This window comes from Dendrobates tinctorius, unplaced genomic scaffold (assembly GCF_039654945.1).
Source record: "Dendrobates tinctorius isolate UK_male_01 unplaced genomic scaffold, ASM3965494v1 ptg000139l, whole genome shotgun sequence".
Lineage (NCBI taxonomy): Eukaryota > Metazoa > Chordata > Amphibia > Anura > Dendrobatidae > Dendrobates > Dendrobates tinctorius.
In genome coordinates, this window is record NW_027361807.1 from 8,785,001 (window position 1) to 8,796,979 (window position 11,979).

General features: G+C 45.7%; 1 protein-coding gene across 1 annotated transcript in view; it reads right to left on the reverse strand.

Annotated features, from left to right (window-relative positions):
- The window catches only part of LOC141048943 (uncharacterized), a 2,468-nt gene extending 2,102 nt beyond the window's left edge, over positions 1 to 366 (reverse strand). The window contains exon 1 of the mRNA XM_073545002.1: positions 1 to 366. This exon is cut by the window's left edge and continues 555 nt beyond it. The gene's annotated coding sequence lies outside the window, so the exon portion shown is untranslated.
- Between the last annotated feature and the right edge of the window lie 11,613 nt (positions 367 to 11,979).

The following is an 11,979-nucleotide window of genomic DNA, read 5'->3' on the forward strand; positions in this document are numbered from 1 at the left end:
AAATAAAAAATATCTAAAACTAGCTGAAGAGCCCGGCGCTGCCCGGGCATAGTAACTACTGTGGTTAGTTATAGAAATTTAAAATTATCCTCCATCCCATAATCCCGTGCCCATATTCCATCATACATATCCTCCATCCCATAGTCCTGTGCCCATATACCCATCATACATATTCGCCATCTCATATGCCTGTGCCCATATACCCATCATACATATTCGCCATCCCATAGTCCCGTGCCCATATACCATCATACATATCCTCTATCCCATGCCCATATACCCATCATATATATCCTCCATCCCATAGTCCCGTGCCCATATTCCATCATACATATCCTCCATCCCATAGTCCTGTGCCCATATACCCATCATGCATATTCGCCATCTCATATGCCTGTGCCCATATACACATCATACATATTCGCCATCCCATAGTCCCGTGCCCATATACCATCATACATATCCTCTATCCCATGCCCATATACCCATCATATATATCCTCCATCCCATAGTCCCGTGCCCATATACCCAAACAAACAAACATGAAAATAAATGCAAAAAAAGAAACAAACATCGAAAAAAACAACCATGAAAATTTAAAAAAATAAATAAATAAATAAATAAAGCAAACTAGAAAATAAGTAAAAAAAAAACAAAAAAAACAGTCCGTCTGTACTTACATCACGTCTACCCGCCCGCACTTGGCCTTGCTGCTCCTGCCGTTCCTCCGGTGGTGGTGGCGTGATGGAGGATGAGGTCTGAAAATTAAACAGAAAAAATTAATCACATGTGTTTATTTTTTCAAATCCATACGGAAGCATAGTACTCACTTCTTCTGCCTCTTGCCCTGTCCCGGGGACATATTCTTCACCAGATGAAGACATGCTGCAATAAAAAAAAAAAGAGACATAAGTACATAGAAATGTATTGAAATTTCAGCCAGACATTAGGTTTTTCATACTTACATTGGTGCAGCTTGTGCTGTGTGTCCACTAGTGAGCAATCCTTAAAGTATTGTGGAATCCCAGTGCCCACACCATTTTATCACCTTGGTTTTTTTTTTTTTTTTACTGTCTAGACCAAATTTCAGTCATGTTTATTTAAAAAACGCATGCGCATAAAAACGCAAGCGTGCGCAAGACCATGCGCAAGTATTGCGCTCCCATAGGCTCCAATGTGGTGTTTTTGCGCATTCCGTGCGCATTCCGTGCGCATGCGTTGTTTTAACGAGACAGGGCGGAACCAAAAATGCAACATGTTGCGTCTGACGCGCCTGGCGCGAAAGACAAAAAAACGCATGCGCACGAAAGCGCAAATATGCGCAAAACCATGCGCACATCATGTAAAATATAGGTGCGCAGTGCGCATGCGCACTGGTGCGCCCGATGCGCTGCGCACAAAAGCGCTAATGTGAAACCAGCCTAATAGAGATATCTGGTGTATTGCACAGACTGAATTGAGCAGGGTTCCCCAACTCCAGTCTTCAAGGCCAACAAACAAATCATGTTTTAAGTAACTTACTCCGGTGATAACCTGAGCCAAAAAAATTAAATCCTTAAAACATGATCTGTTGGTGGACATTTAGGACTAGATTTTGGAAACCCTGGCATAGAGGATGGTGTTGAGTGCAAGGCATATCTATTGTTACCTTGCCTTTTTGTACCATCATTTAACTATTAGAGACAAGGCAGGGACTGTAGATAAACCTTGTAATTAACCACATACTCTATTACGTGTGTGTTGAAGAAACTGATGACATGATGGTGAAAATAAATGTTATATATACTTCACAAATACCCTGACCTTGTATCATCATCACTATAACACCTGGGCAGGTGAATACACATGAGGTTTAACCTGCAGCTTTGCTTAACTCTCCATATATTTGAAGAAGAGTGTAGCGATGCTGCAGTTTAATGTGTATTCTCCTGCCCATTTGTGATAACTTTGTGAAGTATTCGTCACTTCAGCATGACACCAGGCCTGGGTATTTTACCAGTGTGCTTTTAAAATTCAATCCACATTGGTGATCCTACAAATAATATTTATAGTCACATGTTTCAGTGTCATAAAAAGTGAAGTATGCCAGTGCATCCAAAAATCACTATTTGTAAAATCGCCCCATATGACACAAAAATTAGTTGTATTATCTACAGCATCGCTGTTAATTGAACACACTGAAGAGATTATAAAGGTAATACAACTTGTGTGTCCATGTATAGTCACCTACTCAGGAGTATTAGTGAATTCATAGTGCACAAAACACAGCATCATCAATTCACTGATACACCTGCTACTTGCTAATAGTATTGGGAGTGCAAAAACACAGAATGCACTCAGTACAGGTATCAAAACAGTGTTTTTTATTAACATACCGACAAGAAAATTTTTTTACACCTTTTGCTCTTGCCATTCCACCCGTCCTACATCTGAGATGAAGTAGGCTGCAAATTGGTCCCTCATTTGTCCAACTTCAACGGATGACCTGAGAGGGTGCTGAGTAAATTCAGGCAATGGGTTAGGAGCAACATCATCAATTTCAAAGTTCGGGTGCTCTCTAGCCATGACAAAATTATGTAGAACCACACAGGCCTTCACCACCTCATCCACTGTTTCCAGTTTCAGATTAATGGCTGTGCCAAGAATGCGCCATCTAGATACAAGTATACCAAATGTACACTCTACTGTTCTTCTGGTCCTGGTCAGCCTGTAATTAAAAATTCTTTTGTTGTGGTGCAAGTCCCGGCTGGAGTAGGGCTTGAGCAGGTTTTGGCACATCTGGAATGCTTCATCACCAACCATTACAAAGGGCTGAGGCGGACCTTCAGTGTTGGGAAGAGGCCGTGGCATGGGAAAATTGAAGTGGTTGCCATACAACCTCCTGCCCATGTCTGAGTTCCTAAAAGCCTGGGAGTCATTCCCACGGCCAAATGCACCAATGTCCACAGCAATAAACATACAGTCTGCATCCGCAATGGCCATGAGTACAGTAGAAAAGTACTTTTTACAGTTGTAGTACTCAGATCCAGTTCTTTTGGGCTTGATAATCCGGATGTGTTTCCCATCCACCGCTCCCAAACAGTTAGGGAAATTGCAGACTGTCCATAATCTTTCAGCGATTTCCAACCACTTTTCTGCGGTGGGCAGGGGCATGAATTCTGGACAAAGAACGTTCCACTACAATTCCAGACAACGTGGAGATTCCAATACTGGAAGTGCAGTGAAGACAGGGTCTCTCCAGTAGCCAGGAATCTGTGACACAAAGAAAAAAACTAAAATTAATATTTGTGTATAGGGATTTTTTTACACACCTAAAATTCAATAAAAAAAAAAAAAAAAAATATCTGCAGCCTTTTGTTCAATACATGCCATAAAAAAATTACCGCAGCCTTTTGTTCACTACATGGCAGAACTATAATTCTGCCAGATTGGGAAAAGTACATGTCACAACAAAGAAAATTATGCAGGCATTGGTTTTGCAAAACTACGTACCGTAATGTGACCAGGAGCCGTTCCTCAGGAGTAATCGCATGCCGGAGCTGCGTGTCCTGTCTCCGGATGACTTCTTGGACCCTACCAAGCAAATCGTTAAAGGTTTCTTGGGACATCCAGGTATAATCCGTAAATTTCTCCGTGTTTGCCTGTAGCTCACTGTAGAGGGTGTGGTACGCACCACGGCTCTCCCACAGTTCAATAATGGGATTTATCCACAAACGCCGCCGCTGCCATCTTCGCTGCCTCTCTCTCTCCCTCTGTTCATGGCAAGCAACTGCATAAGCCTGAGCCATCCTCATGTCCAGATCCAAGTCAAAGTAAAAACTCTTCCAGCGCAGATCCATGTTTCTCAAGGCAAATGCAAGCAAATGTGAAGAATTCAGCTGTAAACTGGGTCTATATAAAGAATTTCCATAAGACACGCCCACTGCTGTCCCATTGGTGGAGTGTGTTGCAAGAATTTTTCAAGGATTTTTTCTCCTGTGAAGTGACACCATTGCACATAAAAAATGAAAAACGCTTACAAACGCATAAAAACGCTGTGATTTTTTGTCGTAATGCACACAATAATGCTACAAAAAATGCAGCGTTTACAAGCGTTTGCATGTGTTTTTGACATGCGTTTCCTGTGCGCTCGATACGCTGCGCAAAAAGGCGCAAGTGTGAAACTAGCCATACTTTTTGTATTGAAGAACTGAAATAAATAAATTTTTTGATGATATTCTAATTTTATGAGATGCACCTGTATATCATACAAATGTTCTGAAATCCGCTTATTCAGTTTGCGAGTAGTGCGTCCTATGTATGATTTAAGATACAGAGTACAATCAATTTTATAAATCACATGATTAGAATTGCAATTAATATATTTCTTTATGGTGACATTTTTCGTGTTATTATACCTGCTAAATGTTTTGATATTATTGGACTGTCTACCTGTTTTGCATCCCATTCTACCACATTTTAAAAAGCCCTTGCAAATGACCCAAGTTTCTCTTTTGATTCCTGAGACATACATAGTAGGAGATACAATGTTACCAATAGTGGATGCTAGAGTTGAGCAAAACGGGTCAGCCAAATTCATAAGTCGCCGACTTTCGCTAAAGTCGGGTTTCATGAAACGAAACCCGACCATGGCGTGAGGTCAGCCACGAGGTCGGCGACCAGAGCGCCAAAGTCACGTTTCAAATGATGCTTCCAGCGCCGTTTTTCAGCCAATGATGGAGGACACACACTGTGGGCAACGCGATGACATGGGCAGCGATCACCACCATCTTTGAGAAGGGCATGCAAGTGATTGGCTTGCTTTGTGTGGCGTCACAGGGGCTATAAAAGGGCGTGCACGCTGACCGCCATCTTACTTCTGCCAATCATAGCATTAGGGAGAGGTTGCTGCTGATGATTTTGAATAAGGGAGAGTGTTAGGAAGGGAAGAAGAACAAAAAAACTGCTTCTGCTGTTAGCGATTTCCACTTACAACACAAAAGTTTGTGTGCAGTAACAGGGGAGGCTATATTTTTGTGCATCAGCTCTGTTGGTTATTAGGCTGCCTTATAAGGCTCCCTGATAGCTGCATTGCTGTTTGCACACTGCTGTGCAAACTGCTTTTTTAAAAGCAAAAATACTTTTCTTCCTCTTTTCTGCACAGTTACCAAGCGTTCATTTTTCCACACTTTTGTGTGCAGCAGTCCTGCTTATAAGGCTGCCTGCTGCCATACTTGGACTGAGAGCATCATTGTCAGCCTCCTAAAATCTCTAGGGAGATTCAAATTCTCCCCAGTACTCTATACACTTTGTACTTTGTCATACATCAGCCAATTTTAGACTGTTACATTGAGGTGTAATCTATAGTGGGCCTGAGATAATAGTTCAGCCTCCTAAAATCTCTTGGGAGATTCAAATTCTCCCCAATGCTCTATACACCTTGTACTTTGTCATACACCAGCCAATTTCAGCCTGTTACATTGAGGTGTAATCTATAATGGGCCTGACATAGTAGTTCAGCCTCCTAAAATCTCTAGGGAGATTCAAATTCTCCCCAATAATCTATACACCTTGTACTTTGTCATACACCAGCCAATTTCAGCCTGTTACATTGAGGAGTAATCTATAATGGGCCTGAGATAATAGTTCAGCCTCCTAAAATCTCTAGGGAGATTCAAATTTTCCCCAATACTCTATACACCTTGTACTTTGTCATACACCAGCCAATTTCAGCCTGTTACATTGAGGTGTAATCTATAGGGGGCCTGAGATAATAGTTCAGCCTCCTAAAATCTGTAGGGAGATTCAAATTCTCCCAAATACTCTATACACCTTGTACTTTGTCATACACCAGCCAATTTCAGCCTGTTACATTGAGGTGTAATCTATAGTGGGCCTGAGATAATAGTTCAGCCTCCTAAAATCTCTTGGGAGATTCAAATTCTCCCCAATACTATATACACCTTGTACCTTGTTTTACAGTACCATATAGCTGGTGGTATTTTGGGTACATTTTCCCAAAAATGAGGAAGTATGGTGGAAGAGGCCATGACCGTGGGCGGGGGTTGCCAGCTGGTACTGATGGTGGTGGTGGTGGTGGTGCATCTGCTGGTAGTGGCAAAAGCACAATAGCACCTAAGGCAGGAGGTGTTGAGCCTGCGTCATCATCTGGCTCCACAAGGCCTCGAAGGCTCCCTTTTCTGGGAGTAGGTAAACCGCTTTTAAAGCCGGAGCTTCTGGAACAAGTTTTGGCTTACATTGCTGACACAGCCTCCAGCTCTATCACCTCCTCTTCTGAAGTTTCAAAAAATAAAAGCACTGAGTCGTCAGTCGAGACCCTGGTCTGGAACAACACCTTTCCTTCTGTCCTTCACCCCTAGCAAAAGTGAAGGATGCGGCAGGCCACACTACAGATTACTCCATGGAGCTCTTTTCACATACCATGCCTGGGTTATCAAGTCAAATCATGAATTCCCCAGTCCAAGATGAATCTGACATGGAGTGCACTGATGCACAGCCACTGCTAGATTTTTCTGCTGGTACATTCACTCAGAGCACTACATTGTCCTCGCAGTGTACTGAGCCAGAATCTGACCCTGATGAAACTCAGGTGCCCCTTTCCGCATACTATACCACCTTGCACGGTGACACAGAGGAAGGTGCACATGAAATTGAAGAGGAGGTGATGGATGACCCAGTTGTTGACCCAGATTGGCATCCATTGTGGGAAGAGGGTGCCGCTGCCAATAGCTCAGAAGAGGAGGAGGAGGATCCGCTGCAGGCATCGACATTGCAACAGCTGTTAGCTGGCAGGCCCATAGCAGTCCAAAAACGGGTTACAAAAACCAGAAGAGTTGCAGGACAGCTTGGCCAGATGGTCAAATTAGCACAACGTGCAAGGCCTCAAAATGTCTTCCATAGTAGGAAGAGTGCAGTGTGGCACTTTTTTGAACAAAATCCTACTGATGAGGCAAAGGTTACCTGTAAGAAGTGCGCAAAGACCTTTAGCCGAGGGAAAAATCTGAGAAATTTGAATACCAGTTGCATGCTTAGACATTTAACCACCATGCACTTGCAAGCATGGACGGACTATCAAACCTCACGTACCACATGTGCACCTGCTCCGAATGAAGGTAGTCAGCAACAATACATCGCTTCCCCCACTGTAAGCCCACCGGCTAGCACACCACTAACAGCAAATGTTGAGGTGTCGTCGCAAGGCCAAAGCAGTCAGGGAATCACAATGTTATTGGTACGAAAGACTGAATCTAGGCCATCAGCAAGACCATCAACACCATCACTTCACCAACCCTCTCTCTGTCCACCATGTCCACCGCTAGTTCCACCATATGCAGCTCTCATGTCCAGCTCACCCTACCAGAGACTCTGAGTAAGACAAGAAAGTACTCATCTTCTCATCCGCATACACTGTGTTTGAACGCCCACATTGCCAAACTAATCTCGTTAGAGATGATGCCCTACCGGTTGGTTGAAAGCAAAGCTTTCCGTGAGCTCATGGCCTACGGAGTACCACGCTATGACCTACCCAGTCGGCACTTCTTTTCTAGAAAAGCCATCCCAGCCCTCCACTTGCATGTGAAAGATCGCATTGTCCATGCACTCAAGCAATCAGTGAGTGGAAAGGTGCACCTCACAACAGATGCATGGTCCAGTAGGCATGGCCAGGGCCGTTATGTGTCCATCACTGCGCACTGGGTTAATGTGGTGGATGCAGGGTCCACAGGGGACAGCAGCAGTGGGACAGTGCTGCCTAGCCCACGGTATAGGTAAGAGTTGGCTGTAGGCTTTTGACCCTCCTCCTCCTCCAGAAGCGAAAGCTCTTCCACAGAGCACAGTCGCACGAGCACTCCATCTGCAGCTGCCAGTGATGCACACGAGGTGTCCCACTATCGAACAGCTAGTGGTAAGCGTCAGCAGGCTGTGTTGAGGATGATGTGTTTGGGTGACAACAGACACACCGCTGAGGTACTGGCAGACTACTTGCAGTGACAAACTGAGTCATGGCTGGGCAGTCTACATCTTGAGGCAGGCAAGGTAGTAAGTGATAACGGCCGGAATTTTGTGGCAGCCATAGCCCTTTCAAAACTCAGACATATACATATACCTTGCCTGGCTCACACCTTGAACTTGGTGGTGCAGTGCTTCCTCAATAATTATCCAGAGTTAACAGCCTTGCTCCATAAGGTGCGAAGACTGTGCTTGCACATCCGCCGGTCGCCCGTATGCTCCAGTCGTATGCAGAAGCTGCAGCGATTGCTCCACCTTCCCAAGCACCGCCTAATTATCAATGTTGCAACAAGGTGGAACTCCACCCTGCACATGGTTGAGAGGCTGTGCGAACAGATGCAGGCTGTAATGCATTTGTGGGAGGATCCACGGGCAGGCAGTTTGAGGGCAGACATGGAGTTGACTAGTGTGCAGTGGTCGAAGCTGAAAGACCTCTGTAAAGTCCTTCAGTGTTTTGAGGAATGCACATGGCTGGTAAGTGCAGATGACGCCATCATAAGCATGAGCATCCATCTTATGCGTCTGCTCATGCAAACTTTGACGCACATTAAGGAGCAGGCGTCTGCAGCTGAGGAGGAAGAGGAAGAGGAGGAGGGAAGCCTTAATGACAGTCAGACATTGTCTGCTCAGGGAACTCTCCTGGATGAGGTGGAGGAACAAGAGGAAGAGGGGGAGGAGGATGATGGGGATGATTATTTAGGGGAGGAGGATGCTTCTCAGGGGGCAAGAGAAAATGTTGGCTTGGCAAGGTCAGGTACAGGGTTTGTGTGTGACTGGAGGGATGTGGATTTGCCAGAAAGTGCTCCTCCACCCAGCACTCGCAGTGCATCATTGACACTTGGCACATTGGTCCACATGTGTGATTATGCCTTGAAGATCCTAAAAAGGGACCGTCGCATTGCCAAAATGATGCACGATGATGACTACTGGTTGGTCAGCATCCTGGATCCACGCTATAAAGGCAAGTTCCAAAACATCATGCCACAGGAGAACCTAGAGCTAATATTGGCTAACAAACAAGCAACTCTGGTAAACCGTTTGTTTGAGGCATTCCCAGCACACAGCAGCGGTCATGGTTCTCACACGAGCTGTAGGGGGCAACATGGAAGAGGTGTTCGTGGTGCACACATCCTAAGTGGCGTTGGAGACAGGGGTTTCATGACCATGTTGTGGACTGATTTTTCAAGTACCGCTCACACGACTGGTAATACTGCATCGATTGTAAGTGACAGGAGACAGCAGTTGTCAACTATGGTTTCAAACTACTTCTCCTTCCATATCGATGTTCTCCCTCACAGGTCATTCCCCTTTGGCTATTGGGCCTGAAAACTGGACACCTGGCCTGAATTGGCACAATATGCCTTACAGGAGCTCGCTTGCCCTGCTGCAAGTGTGCTATCCGAAAGAGTTTTCAGTGCTGCTGGATCAATCCTGACAGAAAATAGGATCCGTCTGTCGACCAAAAATGTTGATGATCTAACCTTCATTAAAATGAACCATGCATGGGTTTCAAAGGATTTTGTCCCACCTTCCCCTGCTAACACATAGGTTGCCAGAAAATTGGCTCACTTTTGTCCTTCTCTTCCTCAGACTTCTCCAATTCCTCCATTTGCAGCTGCTGATTGTCCAACATCAACATATGCCATTTTTTAAACCTCCCTAACTGGGCTGCCTCCCCCCCCCAGGGCCAGGGTCACCACCTGGCGCACGCACCCGTACGAGTGCCGTTGACCTGGACAGGTGGGTGGGCCCACTCTTGAGCAACGGCACTGGCACAGAGTCCCTCATAGTTCAATCAAGTGTCTCTGATGGTGGGGGTGCACACCTGCCGTCAGACACACCGGCGTACTATGAGGGGCCCTGTGCCAGTACTGCCGCCTACGAGTGGGCCCCCCCTGCTTGATCAGGACCCCAGCACTTGTAATACTTACCTCTCCCTGCTCCACCGCTGTATAGTCTGAGCTGTTAAATCCTTCACTGGGACTGCCACTACAAATTTGGTGAACTGATAGATGATGGTTAAGACGTAGCTATGCCCTGTCCTGCTGGGCTCTATCTTCAGATGATCAATGGCTTCCATTTGTTATGGACGTTGACTCACAATGAGATGCAGTGGTGGTGTTTATCATCAGCTTTCACAGTTTTCCTTCTCACAGACGTGTGACATTCCTGCCCACATTTTTAAATGTGTCCTCTCATGCCAATCCAATAGAATCGCCTACGGCCTGTGGCTTCTGTCTTTTGCACGCCAAAGTTACCTGACAGATCATGATAGGCAGTGAGGACCATGTCTACATCTCTCCCTGTGATCACAATTTGATGGAGATGAGTAACGGTGATGGGATCCACGGTACTGCGATACAGCAACCCTTTCTTCACAAAGAACTTTTTTCGCTGTCTCCACAGACAAAGTAATTGAGGGTCAGCATCGCCTCTGAGAATTCTCCAGGGAGTTTTTCCCGTGATTAGTAATTCCAAAATTTCAGCAATCACTCGACTTTCCGTCTGTACTTGTATCCATCTCGTTTCCTCTTGCGGAGAGTCTGGACTGTGTTACTGAGGCTGAAATATATATGAAGATTTAAAAATACAGTGTATACTGGTGTACGCTTCGAATACATAACCCTTTTTCTACTTTTTAGATTCTTGTCTAAGGGTGGTTTCACATTAGCGCTTTTTAAGCGCACGCACGGCCGGGGGTAGCTCCGCCCCCGAGCCGGCTCTCTGCCCGGCGTGCCCGCCCCGAAAAGTTTGATTTTGGCGCGCACGGCGCACCGTCAAAAGTGTGCAGTGCAGGTCAAAGCGCAACTAGCGCACGGCCTGCGCACGATCTGCGCACCCTATGCTAAAGATAGGGTGCGCCGATCGCAGGCGCCGCTGTGCGCTAGGAGGCGGCGCTACAAGCAAGGGGCGGGCACGCCGGGCAGAGAGCCGGCTCGGGGGCGGAGCTACCCCCGGCCGTGCGTGCGCTTAAAAAGCGCTAATGTGAAACCACCCTAATCCATACTGAGGCTGTGAGTGTCTTTGTCCGACTCCGGAAATATACACAGAGATTTTTAATGTTTAAACTATGCTATATACACCTGTTATCCGGTGATACTGTACCCTTTCTCAACTTTCTACAATCTTGTCGAATCCATACTGGGCCTGAGACCGTCTGAGTATGCCTCCTGATTAGAGATGAGCGGTGTTCGAGTCGAACTGTTTGGCAAGTTCAAATTCGAGCTGTTTTTGGCGGTGTTCGAGCCGTTCGTCGAATTAGAACACTTTGTTTAAAATTCGGCTGTTCGAGGTTCCGTTCGAGAACGATTCGTTCACCAAAAGCGTAATTTTATTTTCACAGTAATAATGGTTTTCAATGTTAATAGACAGTTTCATGGCATAGTAGCGGGGTCTGGTAGCCAGCGGTGTAGTACACCTGTCAAGGAGCAACACCGTGTGTGATTCTAATAATTTTTTACAGCATCTTGTCCAGAAAATCCTTTTGGGCCTTGTAGCATTGTCTGCTACTCAGCAGAGGAGCCCACCCGTGAACCTAGCTATGCCACCTGTTTATGAAAGAACCAGTTTTTGACTGCATTTAGCCCAGTTAATACTTTGGGCCAAGTAACTGTGTCTGCTACTCAGCAGAGGAACCCACCTGTGAACCAAGCTGTGCCGCCAGTTTATGTAAGAACCATTTTTTAACTCCATTTAGCCCAGGCAATACTTTGGGCCTAGTACCTGTGTCTACTGCTCAGCAGAGGAGCCCACCCGTGAACCTAGCTATGCCGCCTGTTTATGTAAGCACTGTCTGCTACTCAGCAGAGTTGCCCACCCGTGAACCAAGCTATGCCGCCTGTTTATGTAAGAACTGTGTGCTACTCAGCAGAGGAGGCCACCTGTTAAGCAAGCTACAGCACCTGTGGTTTGGACACTTTATTTTTGCACATTCTTTCTGGAACGCCGGTTAGGCCTAATTCCGGAATTCCG